This window comes from Pongo abelii, chromosome X, assembly GCF_028885655.2.
Source record: "Pongo abelii isolate AG06213 chromosome X, NHGRI_mPonAbe1-v2.0_pri, whole genome shotgun sequence".
NCBI lineage: Eukaryota > Metazoa > Chordata > Mammalia > Primates > Hominidae > Pongo > Pongo abelii.
The window spans coordinates 70193695-70206949 of record NC_072008.2 but is presented as its reverse complement, the minus strand read 5'-3'; the positions used below and the strand labels follow the sequence as shown (position 1 = coordinate 70206949).

Here is a 13255-nt window from a genome sequence, read left to right as displayed (position 1 = left end):
GCCCCACTCTAATTCCCCACCCTTCCCCCAGCTCTGCTACAGTCCTCCTATCAGAAGCCTGCAGAGGAGGAAGGGGCGTGGGGGGAGAAGCAAAACAAGGACCAGGAGACAGTCCGGGAGGCCAGATGTGTTCCTGACTGTATCCAGCTGTTTCTGCCCACTCATTTTTCTTTTCTTTTCTCTAGAGGCCCTCATGCCAAGGCAGGGGATAGAGATTGGAGAAGGGGAGGTGCAGAGGAACAAGAGAGAATCCTGCTTGCCTGTGGCCTGTGCCAGAACTGGCAGATACTCCAGCCCCTTTGAGACAAGCCATAGCCCCTCCTTCCACCCTTCCCCGACTCCTGCCTCCAGGACCCATCCCTGAGGATTGGGCCAGTCTCCTATTTTGCTGAGAGTTTGCTAATGGAGCACCCAGATGAATCTAAATTCCAAGGTAGCCCCCACCCCTTGGCCCAGCCTCCATGCCTCTCTCCCTTCACCAGACCAGAAATTTCTATGAGGAATAAAAATTCCTGCCACAATCCAACACCCTCCCTAACTCTTCCTTTTCAGCCCATTCCTCCCTCAGAGCCAGGGCTGAGCTGAATTGAGAGTTACAAGACATGCGAGCAGGCTCCTGGCTCCTCTTCTCTCTTCATTACTGACTTGCTGTAAGGCTGGTGCAGCGGGTGGTTTCCTCAGTGGACTTCATGGCTAGAATGAGAGTGGAGGGGAGTGGTGACAAACATAAAGGTATACAGGGACCTCTGAGTTCAGCTCTACAGAGCTGGATTCTTAACAAAAAATGGCAAATAAGAATTTGGACACTTGGAGATTTTCAGAGTGGGGAGGGTGGAAGCAGCTGCTCCCTCTCTCTGCCCGCCCCCTTTCCCTTCCCCTCACCTGTGCTTCTCCTCAACCACTCCAGCGCATTTGCTTCTTGCTTCCCTAAACCTGCCAGTCTCTTTTATGCATGGTGCTTTTCTTCGGGACACTGCTCTATCCCCTCCAATTGTATATCAACTACTTCTTCCATATCCATCTCTAATGTCTCACCACTTTGTGGGAGCCTGCCTTGATACCTTTCCTCCAAGACAGGGTCCTGTCCTCTGCATTCTCATAACCTGCTTTGGTTTTTTTTTTCTTAGAGTACTTTTCATACTCCTCCCTCCAGCCGTGCTCCTGGCATTGAGTGGGCACTCATCGGCTATTGAACAAACACAAGTTATAACCTCTTAAGGTTACCAGATCTCTCACTCTTCAGAATACAGTCTTCTGCTTTCCTTAAGTCTGACCTAAATCCCACCTGCTTTATTATCCTAACTAGATTGATGCCAGCTCCCATAATGCCTCAGCCTTTTCCTATTTGCCATGGGCTGGTGAGGTCTAACTGGAAACAAACTGTTTCTGCAAATGCCTAGTTCTGCAAATGCAGCCACAGCAGAGGCAGTTTGCCAGGTTTCCTGGAATGACTCTTCCATCCTTGAAGCAGGACCTCTTCTTGTTCCTCATAGGTCAGACCTTTAAAGCTTCTACCAAGTTGCCAAAAGCAATTGCAAAAATAAAAATTAAAATTGCCTGTAATCCCAGCACTGTGGGAGGCCAAGGGGGGGTGGATCACTTGAGCTCAGGAGTTCGAGACCAGCCTGGCCAACATGGTGAAACCCCATCTCTACTAAAAATACAAAAATTAGCTGGGCATGGTGGTGGGCACCTGTAACCCCAGCTACTAGGGAGGCTGAGGCAAGAGAATCGCTTGAACTTGGGAGGCAGAGGTTGTAGTGAGCCGAGATTGTGCCACTGCACTCCTGCCTGGGTGACAGAACGAAACTGTGTCTCAAAAGATAAAATAAGGCTGGAAGCGGTGGCTCATGCCTGTAATCCTAGCACTTTGGGAGGCTGAGGCGGGCAGATTGCCTGAGCTCAGGAGTTCGAAACCAGCCTGGGCAACATGGTGAAACCCTGTCTCTACTAAAAATACAAAAAAATTAGCCAGGTGTGGCAGCGTGCGCCTCTAGTCCCAGCTACTCGGGAGGCTGAGGCAGGAGAATTGCTTGAACTCGGGAAGTGGAGGTTGCTCGACAGAGCAAGACTCCGTCTCCAAAAATAAATAATAATAATAATAATAATAAAACAAAAATAGAAAATTAAAAAATAAAAATTGGCAAATAAGACCTAGTTAAAGAGTTTCTGTATAGAAAAATAAACTATCAACAAAGTAAACACAATCTACAGAATGGGAGAAAATATTGGCAAACTGTGCATCCAACGAAGTCTAATATCCACTATCTATAAGAAACTTAAATTAACAAGAAAAAAACTACAACCCCATTAAAAAGTGGGCAAAGGACATGAACAGACAGTTTTCTTTTTGTTTTTTGTTTTTTTTGTTTGTTTGTTTGTTTGTTTTGTTTTGTTTCTGAGATGGAGTTTCACTCTTGTTGCCCAGGCTGGAGTGTAGTGGTGCGATCTCAGCTCACCACAACCTCTGCCTCCCGGGTTCAAGGGATTCTCCTGCCTCAGCCTCTGAAGTAGCTGGGACTACAGGTACCTGTCACCACGCCTGGCTAATTTTTTGTATTTTTAGTAGAGACGAGGTTTGACTATGTTGGCCACACTGTTGGTCTCGAACTCCTGACCTCGTGAACAGCCCGCCTCAGCCTCCCAAAGTGCTAGGATTACAGGCATTATCCACTGCGTCTGGCTGACGCTTTTCAAAAGAAGACACGCATGCAGCCAACAAGCATATGAAAAAACGTTCAACATCACTTATCATTAGAGAAATGCAGATCAAAACCACAATGAAATACTATCTCACACCAGTCACAATGGCTAGCATTAAAAAGCCAAAAAATAACAGATGCTGGCAAGGCTGTGGAGAAAAGGGAATGCGAATACACTGCTGGTGGGAATGTAAATTAGTTCAGCCATTGTGGAAAGCAGTGTAGGGCCAGGCATGGTGGCTCACTCCTGTAATCCCAGCACTTTGGGAGGCTGAGGCAGGAGGATCACTTGAGACAAGGAGTTTGAGACCAGTCTGGGCAACATAGCAAAACCCTGTCTCTACAAAATAAAAAAATAATAACATTAGCCAGACATGGTGGCACACACCTGTAATCCTAGCAATTTGGGAGGCTGAGGTGGGAGGATCACTTGAGCCCAGAAGTTTGAGGCTGCAGTGAGCTATGATCATGCCACTACACTCCACCCTGGGTAACAGAGACCCTGTCTCAAAATAAATAAATAAACAAATAAAAGCAAGCAGTGTGGCAGTTTCTCAAAGAACTCAAAACAGAATTCCCATTTGACCCAGCAATGGGATTGCTGGGTATACACCCAACCAAAGGAATATAAATTGTTCCATTATAGAGACACATGCATGCCTATGTTCATTGCAGCACTATTCACAATAGCAAAGACATGGAATAAACCTAAATGACCATCAACGATAGACTGGATAAAGAAAATGTGGGGCCAGGTGCGGTGGCTCATGCCTGTAATCCCAACACTTTGGGAGGTCAATGCAGGAGGATTGCTTGAGCCCAGGAGTTCAAGACCAGCATGGGAAACATCGTGAAACCTTATCTCTACTAAAAATGCAAAAATTAGCCAGGTGTGTTGGCACACGCCTGTAGTCCCAGCTACTTGGGAGGCTGAGGCACGAGAATCACTTGAGCCCGGGAGGCAGAGGTTGCAGTGAGCTGAGATCATGCCACTGCACTCCAGCCTGGGTGACAGAGTCAGACCTTGTCTCAATAATAATAATAATAATAAAGAAAATGTGGTGCATATAAACCATAGAATACTATGTAGACATAAAAAGCCTGCATGCAGTGGCTCATTCCTGTAATCCCAGCACTTTGGAAGGCCAAGGCTGGTGGATCACTTGAGGCCAGGGGTTCAAGACCAGCCTGGGCAACATGGCAAAACCCCATCTCTACTAAAAATACAAAAAGTAGCCGGCCATGGTGCTACACATCGGTAACCCCAGCTATTCAAGAGGCTAAGGCATGAGAATCCCTTGAGCCCAGGAGGTGGAAGTTGCAGTGAGCCGAGATCATGCCACTGCACTCCAGCCATGTCAATAGAGCAAGAATCTGTCTCAAAAAAAAAAAAAAAAAAAAGGAATACCACGTAGTCATTAAAAGGAGTGATATCATGTCCCTTGCAACAACATGAATGGAACTGGAGGCTATTATCCTAAGTGAACTAATGAGGAACAGAAAACCAAATACCGCATCCTCTCATTTATAAGTGGGAACTACATGATGAGAACACATGGACACAGAGAGGGAAACAACAGAAACCAGGGCCTACTTGAGGGTGAAGGGTGGAAGGAGGGAGAGGATTGAAAAACTACCTATCAGGTACTGTGCTTATTACCTGGGTGACTAAATAATCTACAATCAAACCCCCGTGACATGCAATTTACCTATATAACAAACCTGCACACGTACCCCTGAACCTAAAATAAAAGTTAAATAAGCCAGCCACAGTGGCTTACGCCTGTAATCCCAGCACCTTGGGAGGCTGAGGCAGGTGGATCACCTGAGGTCAGGAGTTGGAGACCAGCCTGGCCAATATGGTGAAACTCTGTCTCTACTAAAAATACAAAAATTAAACAGGCATTAGTGGTGAGCACCTTTAATCCCAACTGCTCAGGAGGCTGAGGTTGCAGTGAGCTGAGTCTTTCATGCCATTGCACTCCTGCCTGGGTGACAGAGCGAGACTCTGTCTCAAAAAAAAATAATAATAAAATAAGTTAAATAATTTTTAAAAGCTTCTACTATGTAGGTTTTAGGACAGAGGAGAGTGGAATACTCGCTGTTGGAAGACTGCCCTCCTTCAGAATGCCCTCTCAGGCTCCCTTCCCCTTTAATCTACCATACTTTCAGTCAGGCTTGCCTGCCTTGTTCACCTTAACTGTCCCTTGGTGGCCTTGTATACGTGAGAAGTACTAGGTCTGGGTCTTGCCCTCTCCATACGGGAGGGCTAGAACTCTGTCCATATCTTGGGAGCCTGTCCCATACACTCTGTACCTTATTTGGCCAGGTGAAAAGTCTCTGTAAATCCAGAATCTGGCCCCAAACCATTTTTGTGAACTCTTTTCCTACTCCATTTCTCCTGCCACCTCAGACTACTCCTTATTCCCCCAAAACAGCATAATATACCCATCCCTCTGTTTTTCCTTAAGCCATTCCTTCCGCCCAGAATGCCTGCCTTTCCCTCCCCCTCCTGCTCTCCCTTTCTCCAAACCCCGCCCCCACCACACACAGACATCTGTTCATCTTTCAAAGCCCAGTTAAAATGGCTCCTCCTCTTTGAGACCTTTCTTATCTGGTCAGAATATATCCCTCCTTCCTCCCTGTCACCTCCAGCAGTTTATAGTTCTATTTAGCACAGACTCCATTCTCCCTTGTGTACTGGTTATTTGTTTATTCATCTATTCCCCACTGGCTGGTAAACACTTTGAGATTTACTCATCTTGGTGTCCCACTCGCCATTCACTTCTCTCCCACCCACCACCGCAGCCTTGCCTCTATCACACAGTGCCTGGCATCTAGTTTGTGATCAATGTTTACTAAGCAAATGAATGGCTCCTTATCTTTTCCCTAGCGCCGTGGAAGGCTCAAGAAAAATCCTGGCCCATGTGTTGTAGAGGATCCCTGCTTCCATGACCACCCCCTTCTCACCCTCACCCCCAAACCCATGCCTTGGCCCTTGTGCGCTTTTTTTTTTTTTTAACCCACCCTGTGTGTGACCCAAAGGCCCAAAATTGCATCGCTTGGATGATCATTGGGAATTCACTCACATAGTTGCAAAATTATGAAGCTGGAAGGGATTTCAGGGACCCTCCATCTGTCTCCTATTTCACAAAATGAGGAACTGAGGCTCCTAGAGGTCAAGAGATTTGCCGAAGTACCCTCAGCATATTAGGAGCCTAGTCAGAACTAGATCCCTGAAAAGTTTTGATATTTGGTTTGCTTTGCGTGTAGCCACCGCCCACTAACCTTGCACAGAAAAATGGGTAAATGGCGCCACATAGTGGCTAAGAGGCTTAGCGTCACCTAATGGTCCTGTTCCTTAAAAGTGTAATTCCCAACCACATCCTGCTTTGCCTTTGTCTCCGAAAGAGGAGGATACAGGGAGGTCACCTTCCAGGAATATCCCACAGGATATTCACGTAGCCCCAGCTGCTCCAGGCAGGAAACAAGACACAACCGTGTTCTTCAGTGTCTGCACCAGAAAGAGAGGGATTGGGGACAGCAGGCAGCTTGAAAGCCAGAGAGTCAGGCTTCCTAAAGGGGCTTGGAAGAAGGGTCTCAGACCTTCTGTAGCTGAATCAGCTCCGAAGGCTGCCTCCTGGGCCTGTGTTGCTGGGCTAGCTGCTTTACTGAATGGTTCTTTGCCACATTTGGCCTGCCAGGAACTGGCTTCACAGCCTGACACAGGCCCTTCTACCCAAAATACGCAGGTCTGAAAACTCAGCGTCCAGAGCTGAGAGGTAAATACCCCTAGATTCTTTCAATAGAAATTTTAAACAAGCTATCTTGGAGGTTCGGAAGCTGGGCTTTTCCCTCTTCGCACACAGAATTGCACTCTAGTTGATGCGACCCACCACTCCCCTGCCCCGCCCCACCCCACGAAACCTTCCTCATCCAGCAAGAATCTTCTACATTGTTGGTCAAAGGAAAAGGGACATTTAGACTCAGGCAGAAGAGGGAAAGGGAGACATGTTTGGTGTCATATGCCAAGATCTGACAGCATGCCTCATCTGGGAATGGAGATTCTTGGAAGTTCAGGAGAAAACAAGAAGCTCCCTAGGGCTAAACCTAGGGCAGGGCCACCTGCTTGGCCCTGCCAATGAGCCGTCATCCTTGACCCCCATTTGGCCTATGGCTTGAAGCCTGGATGGAAGGAAAATGGGGGAGGAATTGGGCCCCCAGGAAAATGAGGCTTGGCCCTCGCTGGCTCTGGGAATAAAATTGGGGGCTGATGACTGAAAATCAGGCAGAGGCTCAATAACAAATCAAGCAAGAGTCCTGGGGTAAATGAATCTTCATTATTCTCCCATCTGGGCTGTGAGTTCTAGGAATTTGTCCAAAGGATGAGGCCCTGAGTGAGCTGGCTGCTGGCAGGCTGGTTGTGGTGCTTAGAAAATTGGGTGAGGGGAGGAAAGGATAATAAATGAAGGGAAAATGGAGAGCAGTGGGGGTAACAGGAGCTTAGGCAGAGGTCAAAGCATATTTTGTGGGCTGGGATGGAATTTATGCAGCCAAATGATGTTTAAATGAAGTGATCTTAGAAATCAATTTCCTGGTTGGCTTGGAACTCCTAGGAGTAAAGCAAGACAACTTTCCACACATGAAGGGCTCAGACCACAAGTTTCTCTTCCATCCATTCCCCTCTTCAGACCTGGAGCATACAATGCCATTGTCCCCTGGAGTTGTCCCCTCACCCCAAAGGGGTGCTGATTCTGGAGCTGGGATGATTCTAATACTTGTTTTCTAACCTATTTACATCCATGGAGTATTCCATATACTTCAGCTACTTTTCAACATCTAACAGTTAGAATACCAGGGCAATCTGGCCATAATAGGTTACCACCTGGATGGCCATCTAATTAGCACCCCCATAGCTTTGTGAAGTTGGCAGGATGTCGAGAGCTCTCTGTCTCTCTCTCTCTGTCTAACAGAGATGGAGTCTCTCTGTGTTGCCCAGGTTGCTCTTGAACTCCTGGGCTCAAGTGATCCTCCCACCTCCCAAAGTGCTGGGATTACAGGTGTGAGCTACTACACCCAGTGGAGTTATCTCTATTTTGCAAAAGAGGAAATTGAGGTTCAGAGAGATGAAGTTGATTAGATGCAGAATATCAGTACTGGATAGATCTCAGATCATTCTAGTCAAAATCACATTTTGATAATCAAGGCCCAACTCCTCCTACCCCTCAATGCCCATTTCCAGTGACTAGGTACTCAAACACCTGCAGCAACTTGGAAATCTCTATGATCTAAGGCAAACTTTGTCCTTAACCCATAGCCTATTAGGTATGGGGCTTGAACTAGGAACCCAGGGTTTTAGAGAGGAGCTGGCACCTGACTTTGGGGAGCTTAGTGTTTCCCAAGTTGAAAGCTTTTACATGGTTTTAGCTAGTTTGCATCAGACATCCTCTTATGCTGTAGCCAAATCAAGACTCAAGGCGGGAGGGGGCAAAATCACCTGAGCAAAAGAAAGAGATAACAAGCAATAGAGTGCTGAAAATAAGCCTTTATCCTAGAAAAGTGTCTGGGCCAGGTAAAGGATGGGAGAGATGGGGTAGGACTGGAGGTGGGAGGGAAATGAAAAGTCTAACCAACTCCATGGAACCCAGAAGATTTGAAGGATATCCAGCCAGCCTAGGATTAGAAGTTTGGGTGCTGGTTAGAGGAGGCAGCATTGGGGTCTGATCCCAACTGGAGTGCTACTCCAATTGGGCCACTTTGTGCAGACCTTCCAGGTTAACAGCTGCCATGTTGCAGATAAACTCCTCATCCTTCACTGGAATGTCAAAGAATGAAATTTTAAGAGGAGGAATGCATGCCTGGGTGCGGTGGCTCATGCCTGTAATCCCAGCACTTTGACAGGCCGAGATGGGTGGATCTCCTGAGATCAGGACTTCGAGACCAGCCTGGCCAACATGGAGAAACCCCGTTGCTACTAAAAATACAGACATGAGTTGGGCGTGATGGTGGGCCCCTGTAATTCTAGCTACTGGGGAGGCTGAGGCATGAGAATCACTCGAACTCAGGAGGTGGAAGTTGCAGTGAGCCAAGATTGCACCACTGTACTCCAGCCTGGGCAACAGAGTGAGACTCTATCTCAAAAAAAAAAAAAAAAAAAAAAAAAGGTATGTGGGGGGTATAATGCAGCTCTCTTCTAGCTCTGAGTAGCTGTTAAAAAAAAAGGAATGCAGCTCTCTTCTAGCTCTGAGCAGCTGTTTTGGAATTGAAGGTGGGGGAGAAGTATGTCCCGAACCAGAGAAACTAACCTAAGAAATAATCCTGTAGTGTTGCTATTATATAAGTAATAGGCATCATACATAAGACTAGTATTAGTAGGAAAACTGGGGCCCAGGGAGAAGTTATTGTTTACATGACATCAAAACTAAGCAGACCATTTGGTCCGTTTTGGTCAAATTGGTTCACCTGATTGATTTAGTGGAAAACAATCAGCTGAGCTTCTTGGCATGAAGCTTACCAAATAAAAAGTTCCTTCAACTAAATTTTTTGCTTTTCCACTCCATATTTTTGATTCATGGAGACACTAAGTCTGGTTCTCATCTCACCTTGAATCCTCAGCACAGAGGACAGAGGCACTTTTGTACGCATCCCATGCCCACCACTGTTCCCTCTGCCCACCCTGCCCTTGCCAGACCTGGACTTACATCTAAGCAAGAAAAGGGTTCTGTAGGAAATAGCTTAGAATATACTACTTCTTTTTCCCTCTCTCTCCCTCTGCCTCCTTCTCCCTCTCTCCCTGTTTACCTCCCTCCTATGGATATATAAAGGGCTCTGGACTCCTAATCCAGGGCCCAGCCCTCTATACTCTGCTAGCAGGGGCTTCCTCTCAACCAGCTTATCCACTCACTGGTTTTGACAGTAACCATCTGTCCCTGGGGAGACCTAAGGAAGCAGTAGGAATGGAAATGGTTTCCTTGCTCTCTCTTCAGTTAAAGAAACGTGAGGAGGAGAGAGTCATTCCACACAGTCCTCTTATTCCTTGCATGGCCCTGCTCTTGAAAGTCACCCCTGGTGAGGGAGACTTTGTCATATTTAAAGAAAAGGAAAGCAAGGAATTTTTCAAAGGAGTAAGAATAAGGAAGAGAAAAAACAAAAAAGGAAAGGAAAGGAAAGGAAGGGAAGGACATGGGGTCTTTCTCAACCGAGGTTGGCTAGCCTGATCCCTGAATTCTCACTAGGACCTCTGCTGAGTTTTGAAGACCTTGGGAACAATGAATTGCTCTACAACATCTATATCCTCTTCACCCTGCTCAGCATTCCCCCAGGAATTAGAGAGCCATCTTTTGTACAGCTGGGTATAAGTGAATGCATTTGTGAGTATTCATTTTAGGTTTTTTTTGTTGTTGTTGTTGCTGTTTTTTCCGAAAGAGAGTCTTGTTCTGTCACCCCAGGCCAGAGTGCAGTGGCGCCATCTCAGCTCACTGCAAACTCTGCCTCCCAGGTTCAAGTGATTCTCCTGCCTCAGTCTCCCAAATAGCTAGGATTACAGGCACACACTATCGCGCCTGGCTAATTTTTTTTTTTTTTTTTTTTTTTTTTTTTTTTTTTTTTTTTTTTTTTTTTTTAGTAGAGACTGGGTTTCACCATGTTGGCCAGGCTAGTCTCGAACTCCTGACCTCAAGTGATCCACCCACCTCGGCCTCCCAAAGTGCTGGGATTACAGGCGTTAGCCACTGCGCCCAGCCGAGTATTCATTTTGGATGCTTATGGCCAGGGAATGATAGGCAGGAAGCAAAACAATGGAAGAATGGTAGAGAGGGCTGTTGGGGAATGAGAGGAGTAACAATCAAGAGACAAAAGAAGTTAAGGGAAAAAAGGAAAAGAGAAGGTTGTACAGAGGGAGCTTTAAGAAAGGTATGAAGCTGAACCCTCAGCCTGGAGCCACCCCCACAACCCCTCACCCCATGTGGTACTGCCATCTAGTCTAACTAGAGGATGGCACCTCAATATCTGGATACATAGGTCCTGCCTCCTCAATGAGGAGGAGACCAAAGTGTGAAGGCTTCTTTCCAACTTCCATGAAAACACTCCACCAAGAAGATACCTAATGAATAGGCCCTGATAAACTATGCATTCATGAGATAGACACTTATCTCTGGAAAAATAATCTCAGGGCCTGTCTAGGTCAATGCTCCTCTCTGCTCTCCACCACCACTGACTTGAAGGTGAAGAAGCCTAAAGGGAAGTTGCTCCTGCAAGTCAGCCACAGTTTATCTCACATTTGGGGATAAAGAGCCCCTAAATACTCCTCTAGCCATGTTAAAGGACTCTGGAGTAGTCAGCTTTAGGGTGCAGAGCCCAAATTATGGGCCCTGAAAAAGCAAATGAGGACTCTATACACACTCTGTCCTCTTGTCCTCATCCCAGCAATCCAGATAACCCACTGTTCAGGCCTCACCTTCAAGCAGGAGTGCCACACCACTTTTTAAACAGAACCCTGGAAATGGCATAAGACAGCAAGTTGACTGCATATCCTCAAAGGATCAAAAAGCAATGAATGGGCCGGGCACGGTGGCTCATGCCTGTAATCCCAGCACTTTGGGAGGCTGAGGTGGGTGGATCACTTAAGGTCAGGAGTTCGAGACCAGCCTTGGAGACCAGCCTGGCCAACATGGTGAAACCCCGTCTCCACTAAAACAGGCATGGTGGCGGGTGCCTGTAATCCCAGCTACTTGGGAGGCTGAGGCAGGAGAATTGCTTGAACCTAGGAGGTAGAGTTTGCAGTGAGCTGAGATCATGCCACTGCACTCCAGCCTGGGTGACAGAGTGAGACTGTCTCAAAATAAATAAATAAATAAATAAAATAAAATAATTAAAAAGCAGAGAATGAAAAGGTTAGGGAAACATCTTTGCTAGTCATTTTCCTTCAAGTCAGAGGTTCCCAAATGTTGCTTGAGCAACCAGAGCCAGGCTCAAAACCCTAGAAGAATGTGGTAACAAATTGAGAAGGAGTTTCAGATTAGAACTAAGAATTTCCCTAAAGAGGCAATGTGCTATGAGCAAGGCTATACAGAATATTTCAAAAATTAACTGTGCTCTCAAGCTCAAGACCAGAGAAATCATTTGCCTATTGTTCTGCAAGGATGTTCACCTTCCAGATACATTGTTCAGTGCTCTGATACCCACAATCTAATTTCTGTAGGAAACCAGGTCTACATGTCATCTAGTTTATTTTGCATGCAGACATGTCTATACCCAACCTTCAAAGACTGTTCTCCAATTGCCCTGGGAAGTGGGCAGGGCAACTTACAATGAATCCATTTTATAGCTGGAGGAAACTGAGGCCAGAGCAGCAAAGAGATTTGCATCAGATGGCAGAATTGGGAAGGATGAAACTTAAGTTATCCAAAATCCTAAGCCAGTTTTCTATCCCTATATTTTCACTTCTAGGTAGAGGCTGGAGAGAATGAGACCATACAAGACTTGTAAACAGCCCAAAAAAAATAGAGGAAGGAGCTTTGTGGGTGTCAGGAACTGAAAGGTGGAGATTATGTGGAAGAGGAAATCTGTGTATCAACATACAGACTGCCTGCATATCTGCCTAAATCAGCTTGCTTGCAATGAATATAGTTGATGGCCTGGTAGAGGAAAATGTCCACTTTGCAGAACATGAACATCATTTTCTGCCTATATAAAGGAGATAAAAACAGGCTTGAACTCAGGACTAAGGCTCAGTTATCTTTGGGCCAAGTCAGGCACCCTGGTTGCCATGTCATGGGTCCTTAGCATGGGCCCCAGGGATCCCAGAGAGGTAAAAGAGAATCCAAAGCCCAGACCCTTGACCAAAACCTTGTCCAGTCTCAACCATTAAATCCACCCTTATAAAGGACTTTCAGACATTTGCAGAGCCCACAGGTCTCTATCCCAGGCCATCTGGCAAAAGAACTTCTAGAGCTCTGACAACTGGAGGAAATAGGCACAGTGGAAGAAGGTGAGTTTGACAGTCTGTGGAGCAAGAAAAGGGAGGTGATGTGAGGGAATCAGGCAACTGCTCTGGCCCCAGGCTCTGATAATCTTCCGACAATTCCTCTCCCCCAGACATGCACTGGCCTCTTTTTCTGTTTTCTGGGAGGAGGGGGTAAGGTACGTGATACAGTTTGGCTTTTTGTCCCCTCCAAATCTCATGTTGAAATTTGATCCCCAGTGTTGGAGTTAGGACCCAATGGGAAGTGTCTGAGTAATGGAGGTGGATCCTTCAGGAATGGCTTGGCGTCATCTTCATGGTAATAACTGAGTTCTCTCTCTATTAATTCACGTGGAAGCTAGTTGTTTAAAAGAGCCTGACACCCCCTCACCTTCTTCCTCCCTCTCTCGTCATGTGACATATTTGCTCCCCCTTTGCCTTCTGCTATGATTGAAAGTTTCCTGAGGTCCTTACCAGAAGCAGATTCCAGCACCATGCTTCTTGTACACTCTGCAGAACCTGTTTTCTTTATAAGTTACCCAGTATTAGGTATAGCAATGCAAAATGGACTAAGATAGTGGACCTCTAGCCC

General features: G+C 46.4%; 1 long non-coding RNA gene across 1 annotated transcript in view; it reads right to left on the bottom strand.

Annotated features, from left to right (window-relative positions):
• Nucleotides 1–597: 597 nt before the first annotated feature.
• LOC112130758 (uncharacterized) overlaps nt 598–13255 on the bottom strand; it is a 54592-nt gene continuing 41934 nt past the window's right edge. Inside the window, exon 5 of the long non-coding RNA XR_002912958.3 lies at nt 598–693. This is a non-coding gene — a long non-coding RNA (uncharacterized LOC112130758). The remainder of the gene's footprint in view (nt 694–13255) is intronic.